The 16,531-nt window shown below is 48.9% G+C and overlaps 1 pseudogene; it reads right to left on the reverse strand.

Annotated features, from left to right (window-relative positions):
* Positions 1-650: 650 nt before the first annotated feature.
* LOC116995628 lies at positions 651-11,998 on the reverse strand (annotated as a pseudogene).
* Between the last annotated feature and the right edge of the window lie 4,533 nt (positions 11,999-16,531).

Consider the following 16,531-nt stretch of genomic DNA (forward strand, 5'->3'; position numbering starts at 1 on the left):
CCTTCCAATGGCCACAACATGCTGGGTAGAGATTGTTTGACAGAGCAAATGTTTTCCCAGTGGTAAACCAGGCCAGCAGTGTCACTTCCTCAAGGACTTCACAGAGCTTTCTCCATCCTGCAGCTGATGGAGAGAGCCATGAAAGGCACCAGTAAAGGAGGAATGATTCTGCCTCCAAGGACACACTAAGAAGGAAAATTCTTGGAGTCACAGAAGGCCCAGGCTCCCAAGAGCCACTGAAGCACATGGGGAGAGCATTGGTGACATTCCCTGTCTCCTGATCACAGCTCACTTTTCCTGGTGCTCCCTATTTCTGCTGTTGGCTTGAATTTTCTGAGCAGGAAAGCTCTCAGGAATCATTTCCTCCTGTGCTCAATCTCCAAGGAAAAGAGGGCAGAGCACGGTGTGGCCATTCCCTGGGGGTCACTCTCACACTTCTCACCAGCTCCTTCACAGCTCACTGTGCCTTTCATTGTTCTGTTTTCTGTCCAGCTCAGCTTCTCTTGGCACTCTGCTCTTCAGGCCTTCGTGGTCTCTGCTGCTCTCCATCCTGTGCCCTTTCCCAGCAGATCCCAAATCTGACACTCCTTCCCTTCCCCACACAGGACTGGGGCTGATTTTATGGCCAGAGCTGTGCTGTGGTAGGATCCTTTCCCTTCTGCTGATTCCCATTTCCCCCACAGGCTCTGGGATCCCATGTGCTCATGGAACAGTCTGGGACAGCAGAAGGTTTATCCACACCCACCCCTGACTTTGTCCTGTCCATCCTGGCAAGGACTGGCCTTGCCCTTCCCCACCAGATCCCAACCACAAATCTGTGCTGCCCTTCCCTTGTGGCTGCAGGCAAGGCCAGGCTGTGACCAGCTGGGGAAGGGTCTCCTTGGGCACAGGCAGGGCTGGGAACACTGGGCTGTGCATGGATGGGACTTGCAGAGCCAGGATCTGGTTGGGATCAGCCCTGGCCCCAGCCTGGACTCCTCTCCCCTGGCACTGCCTGCCTGCAGGTGCCACCTGTGGCATGAGACAGTCCCAGAGTGCTCCTGTGTGCCAGAGCCAGCTCTTCCAGAGGGGATCCAGCCAGGCTCACACAGCATCAGGGAAAGGCTGGGCTGAGCTTGGCCATGAGTCTGGAGGGGGCTGCAGGAGTCCCTGGGAGCAGAGATTGGGCAGGTGAAGAGAAATGAGACACATCCCATCCACGTTTCCTACGGGAAGCTGGGATAACATATCAGCCTGGAGCTCTTGTTTTTAGCTCTCCTTCTGATGCCTTTTTCAAATTGTTACAGTTTTTTCACACATGTTTTTGTTGTTTCGGGTTCCATACAAGGTGCAGTTGATACATTACCAATCCAATGACCGTGCAGTGATACCGCTAACAGGTCCGTGTACTGAATCTGTCGGGAAAAAAGTCAAATGTGATTCCATTCCTGACATGCAGTGAAAGGCAGAGTGGCACCTGCTCAGCTCAGTTACTCTCACTGCCATCAGGAACTGCCTTGCTGCAATCTCCCTCCCATTCCTCACTTTTGCCCCCACATCTCCACAAAAGTTTCTGGGCAATGCTTTCCCATGCAGAAACATTCCCCTGCTTTGCTCCCCTGCAGCCAATGGTGCTGCCATCACCCTCTCTCTTGTCCCTGCCTCCTGTCTCCTTCCTTTCCCCAGGGAACTGCATCCACTCCCATCCTTCCTTGCCCAGCACAACTACAGCTGTGTCCTCTCCTGCCATCCTGACAGGACAGCCCTGTGCTCCCTGGCACTGAAAGGCTCCCTGGCCTTGGCACAGCCATGTGCTCAAGCACCTGCATCTCCAGGAATCAGCTTCCCCCAAAGCACAGGCCCTGATCTCCCTTGGGCTCTCTGCTCTTTGCTCTGCCTTTGGCATTTTCCCTTCCCAGACACTGCATGGCAGGGACTTGCTGGAATGAGCTCACATGGCTGGGTCATGCTCCACGTTGTTGATCCACTTCCACTTCTGCTCCTCTGGAGAGTATCTGAGACCAAGTAAGTAGTACCCATATCGTGATTGTGTGAGAAGGTAACTCTGGAAAGGAAGCCAACAATGGGAATACAATGAAACAATGAAAATGACATTTTCTTCAGCAGAGGCACAGAAGTCTCAGTGCTAAACAGCCAGCACAGAGAGTGCAGTGTGCACCCAGCTACAGCCACTCTGCCCAAGGCTCCAGAGCATGCATTTCTCCATTTTAGCAGCCCCTTATGAGTATAAAAATGTAAAAATACACCTGTGCTGCCATTATAGCTGTATTTTTTTCAAGAGGTGTGACTCGATACCGGGGTACACTTTTCCCTTCTGATGAGGGTGGCAAAGCCTTCTCAGGTTTGTCACAGCCATGGCTCTCACAAGGAGTGTCTGTTCAACCTCCTTGGCCTGTGAGTAAATCCCTGTAGAACCCCAGCCAGCTGGGCAGGGAGTTTGCTCCTTCCCATGGCATCAGGCCTGGCCACAGAAGCTCCCAGGGCCAGCACTCCAAGGCCCAGGAGGCCTCTCCCTGGGCAGGGCTTGGCTCCCACTGCCAGCACTGGGGTGTCCATGGCTGGCAGCACGGCCCAGAGCCCAAGGACATGTGGCAGGAGCTGGCACAAGTGTCACTGCTCAGCCCTTGGCCAGGCAGCTCCAGCCCCTGAGCAGCTGCCCCAGCACTTGGATCTCACCAGCTCTTCCCTGCTCTCAATTGATCACCAGGTCTGAGCCCATGGCAGCGCATTCTGCACGGGAAGGAATTCCAGTCCTTCTTTCTCTGCTCTGTAGAAAAGAAGTAGCATTTTCTCCCATGTTTTTTCCATGGTGGGGAACAGCCTGCAGAAGGGAAGAAGAGGTGTGGAAAAATCCATGTTCACACTGACCAAAGGATTGCCATGACAAAAGAGAGGTCAGAGAGGCAATTGCAGCACACACAATACCTGTGTACTCCTGCTCAGAATTGGCACCAGAGCACCAGGGATCCCCCACAGGCTCTGCAGCTGATCCCAGCCCAAAATCACCAGGCAGGAGGCAGACAGGGAGCAGCACAGCAACACGATCCAGCCTTTGCCATCCTTGCTCAGGCCAGACAGAGAAATGCTCAGGGCACAAAAGCAGCTCTCCCATTGCCAGAGTCTGCTTTGCCTGATGCACAATTGGGCAGCAGAGGTGCTGCTGAAAAGCACCAACATTTGTGTGGCATTGCCAGGCAGGGCAGCAGCAGGAGCAGAGAGGGGGAGCAGGAAAGGGGGATTGGCATTCAGGGAGACAGGGCCTGCAGGAGACACTTGGGTTGGGCATCCAGCAGCTCCTAAAAACCACATGAATTGCACTGAGATCAAAGGCTGGCAATGGAGGGGCCTTGGCAAGCAGCACAGGCACATTGTCCATCCTGCTCCCTGCAGGGCTGGCTACCAGAGGCATTTGTTCCTCCTGTCCCTGCCCTGCCTCACACTGCTCTGCTCTGGCAGCACAGAGGCATCACTTCTGCCTGTGCAGCAGGAATGCAGAGCTGAGCCAGCCACTGCTTCCAAAGGAGGTGCAAATGCAAAACCCTCCATGGGCTCCAGAGCTTCTGACATGGCAGAGGGGTTGTTTGTTTTCCTTCTGAACAAAATCCTCACACAGTTCCTTTGCTGTTCCCCTTAACAAGTCAATCCAACAGGCTCCTGACAACTCCCTTTGGAATGACAGAGGATTGCCTACCTGGTGCCTCTCCCTGCCTGTGTGGTGACTTTGTTGAGCCCTCTTGTCTGGTGGGGGGTCATTTGTGTTGTGTCCTGTTTGCTGGTGGGGTACCACGTTGTTGATTCCTGTTGACTGTTTGCAACTGGACCATCTGGAAATAAGAACACAATTTCTACTTGCAAGGAATGACCACTATACCATGAACTATCAGAGCTCTGCTGGACCTCTCTGACCCCCCATCACCCAACACAGAATGTAAACTCTGCCTGTTTGCTCGTGATACTGCTATAAAAATTATAAAATAATCAGGTCAGGTTCCACTGAGAAAAGGTTCATTTATACAAGTTGTATCTCAATAATGATTTAGTTTCTCAAGTTCCATCTGCATGGAAGGTTCTTTGTCTATTTATATTTCTGGTCACCAAGGCCATACTGAACCCACAAAGGAACTGTAACTAAAGCCGGACCTGGATTCAAGTCTAAGGACTCCTCTCTCATGGTAAAGTTAAAGCTGCATTAAATGCTAATTAAACGTGGTTACTTTGTGCTGGTTTAGAAGCTGATTTTAATTTCTCCCATTCCCTGGTGTTTGACACTTTTTAATGTCAGGGTAATGTCACATATCAAACCTGAACACTTTGCCTTGAACAAGAACAATGAATTGCCTCCCCAGCCCTATTTCTAAAGTTCCAAGGGCCAAGGCTTTGCCATGTCTTCCCCATGTGCTTCTCTGAGCAGGGGATAAACTCTGGCACTTGAGAGTGATTGGTTGTGGAAGCTTCTTAAGTGTTCTCTGCTATCAAAGGAGGGAAAGAAGAAATGGCATCTGAAATTTAAAATTGGATGTCTTGAAAACATTCAGAGAAATTTTCAAATGAATTTTTTTTCTGGTGGCGATAAAAATAATTTTTCATCAAAATATTATTTAACGATTCATGAAACATAACAAGAGTAATGAACTCAATGCAGAGACTGAGGAGAAGGTTTTTACTAAAATAAGAAGCAAATAAATTCCTTTAAGTTCTGACTTTGATGCTTCCTTCAAGTGAGTTGTAATTCATAAATTTTGTAAGATTTTTGATGTCATATCTTGGCGCCATGAGACAACATCATCACCTTGAAAGATTCTCAAATATTGCAATCCACAAGACCAACAGGTATTATTTGATCTTGACTGGTTTCCTCAAAACAGTTGTACCATAATTCCTCAGTGTCTGCACATTGTCGTTTTCTCTTTTGACGCACCATTTATTCTTTTGGAATTTGAACATTCAAACCCATCGACTTTTCTGCAGATTTCCCCCTACAGCCATGGGCAGCTAAAAGCTGCTGTCCTTGACCTTCCCACCAGACTTCTGCTCCTCTGGCTTGGGATGTCATGGCCTGGCCACCAGGCAGTGGCAGAGAGACACAAATGAATGTCCAGGCTTCCATTTTCAGCAGGGCTTACCTGGGACTGTCCAAGACAGAGTGAGGGCCAGCACAGCCAGAACCAGGACAACAACCAGCACAGCAATGTGTGCTCTGGAACAAGGCCTTCTACCTGCAAGGGACAGAAAAAGAAAGGTGTGGGCAACAGCTGGACAGAAAGAACCTTCCCTCTGCATTCCAAGCTGCCCTTTTCAGGCTCACACTGGGACTCTGGAGATTTCCAGATTTCCATGCTGGAGCCAGGCTCAATGTCCTGGTGCTTCCCCACTGGCTCTGGAGCCCTGTGCTCAGGGAGCTGAACAGATCCCAACCTAACAATGGATTCAGGAGAGGTGAAAAGCTGGAGAGTCATCATTCAGGAAGGGGGATTGGTCCAGCCTGTTTCAGGAAGTACAGAAGGTTCTCCAGATGCAAAGATTTCAGTGGGATAGTTCAGGCTAAATAAGCCCTTGGCTTTGCAGGTTTGTCATTCCTGCAGGATTAAAGCTTTCCTAGAGCAGGACGGTGGCAGCTGTGAGGACATTGTGCTGGCAGTAACTGAGGGAGGACACATCCTATGTGTCAGCAGCAATTCCCAGCTGAAGATGGCAGATTCCTTTGGCTTTGGTTGCCCAGGGCAGATGGAATGTGGCAGGAGCAGTGCCATGCCCAGCCTGATGTGCTGGTGAGGCCCCAGACTCAGGGGAGCCAGCAGTGCCCTGGCAGCCCAGAGGGCAAAGCCTGTCCTGGCCATCAAACACAGCCTCAGCAGCCCCTGGGAGAGGGGATCATCCTGCTGTGCTCAGGATCCCCTCTATGGGATCTCCTGGAGCCCCAGGGGCACCTCTGGGCCTCTTGGCATTGGACACCAGCTGGGAAACAATCCCCATAAAGCCACTGGCTCCTGCCCCTGCATGGCAGAGAGCAGAAGGGAGATGGGCAAGGGGAAAAGTGGGAAAACTCCTGGGCTGGGATAAAGACAGTTTACTAGAAAAAGAGAAACCTGCATGCAAGCAAAGCAAAGCAGGGAATTCATTCCCCACTTCCCATGGGCAGGCAGGGTTCCAGGCAGGCCCAGGAGAGCAGGGCTCCAGCACAAGTGACAGTGACTTGGGAAGACTGAATTGACTGGAAAACTGCCAGGCTGTGTCACTGAGGTGACTCTGGCACTCAGTATTTTGTCTGGATGGGAGTAAGATGCACCATCCATCACAGCTGGGTGCTATTTAAAGAGCACTGGCTTGTGACCTGGAAGGCTCCTCTGGGATCCCTGATGCCAACACATTGCATTTTCATCCTATCTGGTGAAATTAAAGGGCACTAATTAGACTGAGTTTAAACAGTAAGGAAACATTTAGGACTCAAGAAAATTAATTCAAATTTAATTCTCAATTATTATTCATGCTCCAAACCTGTCTCCCAGATCCAAGGGAATTGGGTTGCTATTCTCTCCCAGTGAAGCTGCACTGAGAACATTTTCCTGGTCTCCCAAGATTCTTGGTGTCATTTGGTATCAGAAGTGTTTTCTGCAGAGTTTTTGTGTAAGGCCATTTGTGTCATTGAGTTTCTAAACTTAATTTGCATGATTTACTCAGAATCTGGGATTGATCATGGAAGGGTCTCAAGTTTGATCAAGTATCAAAGGATGGAAATTAACAAACACAATAATCTGAAATTTCAAAATGATTCCTTGAAAATTTTCAAAAGAAGTGCCACATTGCTTTGATTTTGATTTCTTTTATTCTTAATTTTTAAAATGCAGATGGTGATGTTTACTTTCTCTAAAATATTAGGTGTTGTTATAAAGTGAGTATGCATATAGAAATTGAGCACAAGGCTTTGATTTGAAGAAGGTGACAACAACTCCATTTAAAATGTCACCTTGAAATTTGCTGTCTTTATCAAGTTAGCTTTTATACTTAATTATTTTAGGATTGAAATATTCACCCATATCCCAATTAAAAGTGCAATAGGCATTATCTGATTTTGTTTCTTTCAAACATTTCCATAATAAATTCTTCAGTGTTTGAACACTGTCAGTTTTCTATCAGGTTTTGGCTTCTCAAAAAATTTTTATTTTTTAATATGACCCTTCAAACACTTCATTCTCAGATACATTTCTTCTTACAGCCATGGTTGGCTGAAAATTGCCATCCTTTACCTTCAAACCAAACCTCTGCTCCTCCTGGCCTTGGATGCCATGGCCTGCACCTCAGTCAGTGGGACAGAGACACAAATTAATTGTTGTTATTACATTTAGAGCACTTACATGGGAGCATCTGAAACACAGCAGTGAGGAGGAGCAGGATATCTCAGTAACCAGGACAGCAACTCGTGTTGTGGAACAGCAGCTTTTGCCTAGAGAGAGACAGAAAAAAGGAAAGATTAGGGGAGCAGCTGCAATAAAGCCCCTTCCCTCTGCATCCCAAGGTGCCTTTTCAGGCTCCCACTGGCAATCTGGAGCCTTCCAGCTTTCCCTGCTGGAAGCCAGGCTCAATGTCCTGCTGCTTCCCCACTGGCCCTGGAGCCCTGTGCTCAGGGAACTGAACAGATCCCAGCCCAGCAATGGATTGAGGAGAGGTGAAAAGCAGGAGAGTCCTCCCAGCCTGGATTGCACAAGGACACACAGAGGGTGGGTGGGTGAGAGAGGGGCTGCCTGAAGGGGAGGGGGCTCAGTAAGGGGCAGCTAAAAAGGGCTGCTCTGAGAGATTGGCATCCAGGCAGGATGGGTGGCTCTGCAGGAAGCATTCAGCAGAGAAGGGCATGGTAGGGAAGATGAATTAATCCCTTGTGTCAGAATTGACTGAGTAAGAACTGGGCAGATCTGTCAGTTCAAGGCAGCTCCTTGTGAGAGCCTCAAGAACTGTAAGATGTATGGCCTAAATACAACATGGATATACTGACAAATCCCAAGGGATATCTGCGGGGAGATAATGCTAATGCTGTTTTTTCACCCCACTCTTAGAGCTCTCTTTTCATCCAGGCACTAGCAGGTAACAGATCTGATGTGAATTCACAATAAGAAAATAAAAAGAAAGTTCTAGAGGATCTCTGGGAACATCAGCTCTGCTGTCCTGAGCACACACCAGCAGAGTGGTTCAGGCTTGAATTGACCTTTTTACATCCCCAAGTCCAACTCCCTACTCAGGTATTGGCCAGAGCAGGATGTCCAAGACCACAAAATAAGACACAGAATGCTCCATATTTATGTAATGCTCAAAACCATCCAGGTATCAAGCACTGAGCCCCCTGGGTTCAATCTCCACACAGAGAAAAGATTTTCTGTCAGTTTAAATGAATTCTGCTGGCTTGTGGAATTAACATCAGTGATGTTCAATTTGTGAACACTGCATTGGATTAACTGTCAAAGTAAAAATAGAAAATTAGAACAAGAATAGAGATGGTAAATGGATGCCATGACAAAAGAGAGGTCAGAGAGGCAATTGCAGGCACACAAATGCCTGTGTGCTCCTGCTCAGAATTGGCACCAGAGCACCAGGGATCCCCCACAGGCTCTGCAGCTGATCCCAGCCCAAAATCACCAGGCAGGAGCCAGACAGGGAGCAGCACAGCAAACATGACCCAGCCTTTGCCATCCTTGCTCAGGCCAGACAGAGAAATGCTCAGGGCACAAAAGCAGCTCTCCCATTGCCAGAGTCTGCTTTGCCTGATGCACAATTGGGCAGCAGAGGTGCTGCTGAAAGCACCAACATTTGTGTGCATTGCCAGGCAGGGCAGCAGCAGGAGCAGAGAGGGGGAGCTGGAAAGGGGGATGGCATTCAGGGAGACAGGGCCTGCAGGAGACACTTGGGTTGGGCATCCAGCAGCTCCTAAAAACCACATGGAATTGCACTGAGATCAAAGGCTGGCAATGGAGGGGCCTTGGCAAAGCAGCACAGGCACATTGGATTGCCTACCTGGAGCCTCTCCATGGCTGGGGGGTGACTTTGTTGAGTCCTCTTGGCTGGTGGGGGACAGTGGTGCTGAGACATTTGGCTGGGGGAGGTCAATGCTGTGGAGTCCTGTTGGCTGCCTGCTGTTGGACCACCCAGAAATCAGAATACAGTTTGTACTTGCAAGGAATGACCCCTGTGGCACACAGTGTCAGAGCTCCTGCTGCACCTCTTGGGCTCCCCCATCACCCAACACAAAATGCCAACTCCCCTCTTTGCTCATTCCTTGCAAACAGCCCCCAGAGCTGCAGCACACACCAAGGTGTGGCCTTGGTTCCAAAGGGCCAAACTCTGGCACTGAGCCAGAACTGCTGCAGCCCTTCTCAGAGCAAAGTGGATGTGAGCACAGCACACACAGATCCACAGCAATGAGAGACAAATGACATAACTGCACATTTTGTGCTCTATTCAATGCAGCTAATTCCACCTCCTTAGGTTGTCCTATTTGTTTATTCTTTGTTTTTAATTTGCCCTGTCTCTGGTATTGCCCATTTGACACACATCAGAGCACTATCAGATATGTTCCCTGTACTCTTTGCCTTGAAATACAAAAAGCAATTACCCCACCTAAGCCTGTGTTTTACACCAAACACATTAAAGGTTTTGACAATTGTTCACCACTTCTGAGAAGCTGGGAGACTCTGGGATGTGAGTGGGGTTGGTTGTGGAAACCTTTCAGACTGACTCAATTATCAAAATATGGAATGAGACAACAAGCAATATCTGACATTTAAAACTTATCCCTTGACAACTTTCAAAGAATGTACCACATGGCTCTAATACTAATTATGTTTTTCATGGAGATATAAATATTTTTTTTCTGTGGAATGAATGCATCTTTCTAGGTGGCTCAGATATTGTTCTGAGATCAGTGATATCCATTCAGACACTGAGCACAAGGCTTTTCTTTCAGAAAGGTGACAAAAATTCCTTTAAGGTGTAACTTTGCCATCTCTCTCAAATGAGCTTTTATTCAGAATTATTTTCAGAGTTTTGGTATCATACCTGGGTGCCATGATACAATATCATCAACTCAAAATATTCTCAAGGATTTACAATCACATTAAGGATAAGCATTATCTGATCTTGACTTGTTTCTTTAAAACATTTGCATCGCCAGTTCTGCAGTGTTTGAACATTGTCAGTTTTCAAGTGGGTTTTGGATTTTTATCTGATGGATTTTAAAACTTTCAAACCACTTCCCTTTTTTTGTTTGTTTTTTTTTTTCCTCTTCCAGCAATGGTTGGCTAAAAACTGCTGTCCTTTGCCTTCACAACACACTTCCACTGCCCTGGCCTTGGATGTCCTGGCCTGCACCTCAGTCAGTGGCACAGACACAAATTCCTGGCCAGGGTTACATTTTTAGCAGGACTTACCCCTGAGTGTCACATACAGGGCTATGACCACTACGAGGATCATCACAGCCAGGACAGCAGCCAGTGCAGCAACTCTGGAACTCAGAGCTCTGGAGCAATGGCTTTTACCTGGAGAGGAGCAGAAACACAGATCTGGGCAGCAGCTGCAATAAAGCCCCTTCCCTCTGCATCCCAAGGTGCCTTTTCAGGCTCCCACTGGCAATCTGGAGCCTTCCAGCTTTCCCTGCTGGAGCCAGGCTCAATGTCCCTGCTGCTTCCCCACTGGCCCTGGAGCCCTGTGCTCAGGGAACTGAACAGATCCCAGCCCAGCAATGGATTGAGGAGAGGTGAAAAGCAGGAGAGTCCTCCCAGCCTGGATTGCACAAGGACACACAGAGGGTGGGTGGGTGAGAGAGGGGCTGCCTGAAGGGAGGGGGCTCAGTAAAGGGGAGCTAAAAAGGGCTGCTCTGAGAGATTGGCATCCAGGAAGGAAACCAGCTCTTTTCTGGAAGGTAGGGATAAGTATTGGATAAGATTTGTGCACAAAATAAGAAAGCAGCTGGCAGCCATTTCCTAGAAAGGCACAAGAAGAGATACATAAAAATGTTATTGAAACTGTATAAAAACTTGAAATTATAAGGAAAGTGAACAATTCAATCAGGTGACATCTACTGTGGTTCTCTGTCAAGTTAACTGTGAATTCACTTGTTGAAAGGGGTGATAAAACCCTGTTTCCTGGGGTGTTCATAACTCCACACGTCTGAAAAGCCATGCAGAGGGTTCACAATATGAACTGAAGACAATCACTGGGTGGCAAGAAGTAATTTCTGTCTGAGTGAAAGGTGGAAAAGAAAGACAGAAAAATGAAAATGAAATATAGGAACACATTGTATGAAACCTGAATTTTTTGAGAAGCATTTTTATGAAGACATTGCAAAACAAGTGCAAACACGCAATAATTTTAAACTCAGTAAAAAAAATAAGTCCTCGGTTAGAGTTTCGCAAAGTGTTTGACCCTAAATCAGACTAAACCTGTCCATGAACCATTTCACACCTGTGCATTACACCAGCAGTTGGTACAGCCAGAGCAGCAGGAGGAGCCCTCAGGCAATGCCTGCTGTGCTCAGGGAGCAGGAACAGCTGTGCACCAGGTGCTGCAAACTCCAGCAACAGCAGCCACTCCATCCTCAGCACTTTGCTGCAGGAATCTCAGTCTGCTGGGGGACACCAGGCCTGGGGCAGGAGCAATGGATGCTCAGCTCTGGAATAGTCTCCAAAATGGATAAAAACTGCTCCTCATATCACACCAGAGACACTGCCTCACACTTGCACCTTAGCAAGAGAAAAGTAGATCTGATAACAACTTGTCTTTGTAAATATAAATAACCCTATCTGGACACTGCACCTGCAGTTTTCCAGCACTGGCCCTCATGCTTCCCTTGTGCTCCAAGGAACTCTCTCAGCAGATATGGGAGAGAGAATCTGGAGAATGCAAAGAAAGCTCAGTGCTCAGCACTGGACCTACCTTGGACATCAGGGACCGTCTGGATTCTGGGCCTGGTTAATTCAGGCAAGTTCAAGTAAGAGTTCATGACATTTTCTGCCATTCTTGTTCCCCTCTGTTCTCTCCTCCTTCAGCTGTTCTGAGAGTGATGCTCTGGGCTGGGTACAACTCGGAGCTCCCTCCTATTTCTAAACTTAAGCAGGAAGTGCTTCACTCTTCCGGTCATGCATAAACTTCTAATGAAAAGAGAAGTCTATTTCTGCTTCATCTTTTGATGGCACAGCATTTTCTGCCAGTGACATGAGGAAATATAAGCTCATGATCTCCCTGAAGTCACTTCTGTTGGGAAGTGCTTCTGGCAGTGGACGTGTCTTGAGTTCCCAAAGCTTCACACACCCCCACACAAGCAGTGCTTTGTGTTTTGGAAAGAAAAGCTTTATTCCATGCAATGGAAAGGAGATGAACTGTACAGGGGCCCAGCACTCAGCCCAGGCAGTTGAGTGGAGCTCTCTGGGGCACCCAGAGCACATCAATAGATCTACCCTGTCCTGTGCTCAATCTCCAAGGAAAAGAGGGCAGAGCACGGTGTGGCCATTCCCTGGGGGTCACTCTCACACTTCTCACCAGCTCCTTCACTGCTCACTGTGCCTTTCATTGTTCTGATTTCTGTCCAGCTCAGCTTCTCTTGGGATTCAGTTCTTCAGGCCTTGCTGGCTCCTTTTTTGGACATAAACCTCTGGTGTTTGGGGATTAATTCACCTGACAATATCATCCATTTCATCTGGTGGTTTGCACAGTAACTGCTGTACTTACAACAGATCCGGGCTGTGCTGTGTGTTCAAACAGCCTGAGGAGCACAGCCCTCTCCAAGTCATCATCTGGGCTCTGTGTGAGGCTGCTGAGGAATTCTGCACTGCTTTATCCACAATAAGCATCCTTCTGGACATGGGCAGGAAACCTCAAACACAAAACCATGGGAATGGGGGTCACACTTTAAGCTTTCACTGCAGTCTCCAGTTGCCTTCATTGCCAAGGATTGTGAGCACTGGTGAGGTGCTGAAAATCATCTCCAGGTGTTTATGGTTACAGTTTATAAAGAACCATGTAAACTTTATACTTCCATGAGTATAATTTGAATTGCAGTTGATTTTAGCCTTTGTCTGCTGCAGGAGTTCATGTAAGCACTGAACTGGGAGAGATGGACTGGGCAGAATTCCCAGGAAGGCACTGGGGAAGAAAATGAAAGATAATAGGATGAAGAAGAATCCCAAAGATATTTGTGACAAGGCTTAAGGCATGGTGGCTTCAGGGAGCTTAGGGAACTGAGGATCCCCAGGAGAGGGAAGAGGTGATGGCTCCAGAGAGCACAAGCTGGAGACTTTTCCAGAGGTTTGGCAAGCCATGAATGCAGAGGGGCAGAGGATGAGAGTGGGGTGTGGAATTAGGGCAGCAGGGAGGTTCAGTACCTGCTGCATATCGAGCATGTTGTACCTCCAAGGAGACAATGGAACATGGGGCTGTGCACAGCTGGCATTCTAGGAACAGCTCTTCAGCATTTATTCACTCTGAAGGAGTGGCTTGGGCTCCTGCCATTTAGTCCTGTCTGTCACTGAGCTCAAAAATAGCACTGTGGCTTTAAACCACAGAGCATTCAGAAGGGAGGGCTCTCTTCATGCTCACCCACAAGTTCAGAAGGTAATTCTGAGAGCTGCAGGAGATTCTCCAGGCTGAGAAATGCTATCAACAATGCTGTGAATCATCTGATCCTCCAGAACTACTGTTATTAACCCCAAGTGCTTGGAACTGAGACACTCACCAGCACCTTCACATTCCCTGATCAATTTGGCCAAGAAGACTCCAGAAAACTTCTAAAATGAGAGTTGATACACAAGACAGGAATTTCTTCAAGGCTAAAGTCACAAATACCCTGCAAACTTTATCACTGGAAAATGACTTTAAAATATTACCATGCTACCATGATGAAAAATGCAAACATGTAAGAAAAAAGCCTGGCATTTCACAAGAGGGCTCTCATGGGACTGATTTGAAGAGGCAGGCTTGGATGCTGTCTGCTGCCATGTGGCTGCGGATATCCCAAATTATCTTTGGTTACAGTAATTTCAAGACCATAATGTGCATCGGACTATATGGCGCACCCCCCCGGGAGTCGGCAAATTTTACAACTTTGTAGATAATATAAGGTGCACCAGACTATAAGGCGCACTTTTTTTTTGCAGAGAGGAGCCGTGAGGCGTGCAATAAAGTAATGAACTACTGGCAGGTGCTCAATTTGCAAACATTTTTCAAAGATTGGTGTAGGTTTAAACACAGCCCCAGGCGCCCTCCCCGGACAGCGGGCCCTGGCACTCCCGAGCGCATCCAGCACCTGCTGGCACAGCTCACGGCCCCAGGTTCCCACCGCTCAGGCACGCTGCGTCCTGGTTTCCCCCCGGTCGGTGGCGGCAGCACTTCTCGCCCATTCCCCGTGGCCACAGGGGCTGCACCGCCGCTTTCCAATGGCTGCCCAGGCCACGCCACCGCTGCCCTGATGCTGCCGCTGGGCAGGCTCTGCTCGGCTCGGGGCTGTTGCGGGTGCGCAATTCTTGTTTCCCCTGCGCCTGGGCCGGAGCCGGCAGCAGCTCCCTCCCTCACCGCGCAGCTCCTGCCGGCCGTGGCTGCCCCCTCCCACCCCCCCTCGCAACTCGGTGCTCCTGTGGTACCGCCCCCCTATTGCAGCTCACACTTCCAGTTTGGTAAATTTCACAACTTTGTCCATTATATAAGGTGCACTAGACTATAAGGCGCACTTCCGGGTTCGGGGGAAATTTCAGTCAAAAGGGTGCACCTTATAGTCATGAAATTACCGTACCTTTTGTCACTCACTGATCATAGAATCATGGAATGGTTTGCACTGGAATGGACTTTATGTAATTCCAACCTCTCTGCCATGGGCAGGGACACCTTCCACTATCCCAGGTTGCTCAGAGCCCCATCCAGCCTTGGACACTTGCAGGGATGGGGCAGCCCCAGCTTCTGTGGGAAACCTGTGCCAGGGTCTCACCAACCCCTGAGTACAGAACTTTAAATCTTTTCTGCTTCAAAACTGTTCACTCTTGTCCTGTCACTATCTGCTCATGTAAAAACTCACTCTCCCTCTTTTTTATAAGCTCCCTCCAGGCACTGGAAGGCCACAATGAGGGCACCCCAAAGCCTTCTCCTCTCCAGGCTGAACAATCCCAATTCCCTCAGCCTTTGCTCCCAGCAGAGCTGCTCCATCCCTGTGATCCCTTGGTGTCCCTGCTCTGGCTCCAGCAGCTCCCTGTCCTTGCTGTGCTGGCCCAGGGCTGGGTGCAGCCCTGCAGGGGGGTCTCAGCAGAGTGGGGCAGAGGGGCAGAATCCCCCCTCCCCTGCTGCCCTGGGGCTCTGGGTGCAGCCCAGCACAGGGGGGCTCTGGCTTGGGGCAGGGCCAGCTCTCACCCACAGCACCCCCAGGTCCTTCTGCCAGGGCTGCTCCCTCTGCTCATCCCCAGCCTGGATTGATGCCAGGGCTTGTCCTGACCCAGGGGCAGCACCAGCACCTGGTTCTGTTAAACCCCATGAGATTCCCATGGGCCACTTCCAAGAAAAAACTGAATTTCTTTACAGATAATTTGTGACTCACCACAGAGCAAACATCACACTCAGCACCTTGCAAAGTCACTCACCATTTGAAGCCTTTGCAGCAGCAAACCCAAACCAGCTCCAGAAAGTGCAGCCTGTGCTCAAAAGGAAACCAATCTGCCAGTGATGCTGGGAGCTCTGTAGCACTGTCAGTGCCACCTTTAAGGTGTTCTCTGTGTGTCCTGAACCCTGCCTGCTCTTCTGACACCAAATCTGCAGTGGCAGTGCATCCTCCATGAAGTGCCCATTTGGCACTGAGGTCCTTTTCTTGTACTGGTACAACTCTCATTTAGAGTCAGATAAAATTGTTTCCATGTGCAGTACAGCAGGAACTTCTTTAGTTTACATAAAATATCACTTGTGTCTGCAATGTCTATTCATGTCAGCCTCTGCTTGGTCACTTCTAGGCAACAGCTTCTGGCTATTTAATGGTTTGGGGTGGTTTCTTTTAAGAACCTTGCCTTCATTCATTGTTTTCTCCTGAAATAAAATCAAAATCCCTTGGTTGTGATTTTTGCTAAGATGCTCAGAGGATTTGTTCCACCAAGTGTATCCTGAATTCCACAGGTGGTTTGAAACACACTTGGGATACAGGTCCATAGAAACAGGACAAGCCCTGAGCATCAGCTCTTGGAGCTGTCCCTGTCACAGGTTCTCCTTGCTAAAGGTCATTGATGGAGCCAGTCCTGTGTCCAGGATGTGCCCTCTGGGGCTGCTGCTGCCAGCCTGGCCTGTCCCAGGCAGTGTCACTCATTGCCCAGCTGCAGCAAGAATTAAACCAGCCTGGCATTCTCTGAGGCACTGAGCACAGAAGCAGCGAGAGCTCAGGCTGGGATTGCTTAGGGATTGCCTGGCCTTGGCATCAGTATTAGACCCTGACCCCACCAGAGTGAGGAGGAAATGTTTCACCCTTCCCTGGCAGTAGGGATGCCAGAGGTAATCCAAGAATCACAAGCTCTAAAGGATAAGTTTATTG

Source organism: Catharus ustulatus, chromosome 4 (assembly GCF_009819885.2).
Source record: "Catharus ustulatus isolate bCatUst1 chromosome 4, bCatUst1.pri.v2, whole genome shotgun sequence".
Classification (NCBI taxonomy): Eukaryota; Metazoa; Chordata; class Aves; order Passeriformes; family Turdidae; genus Catharus; species Catharus ustulatus.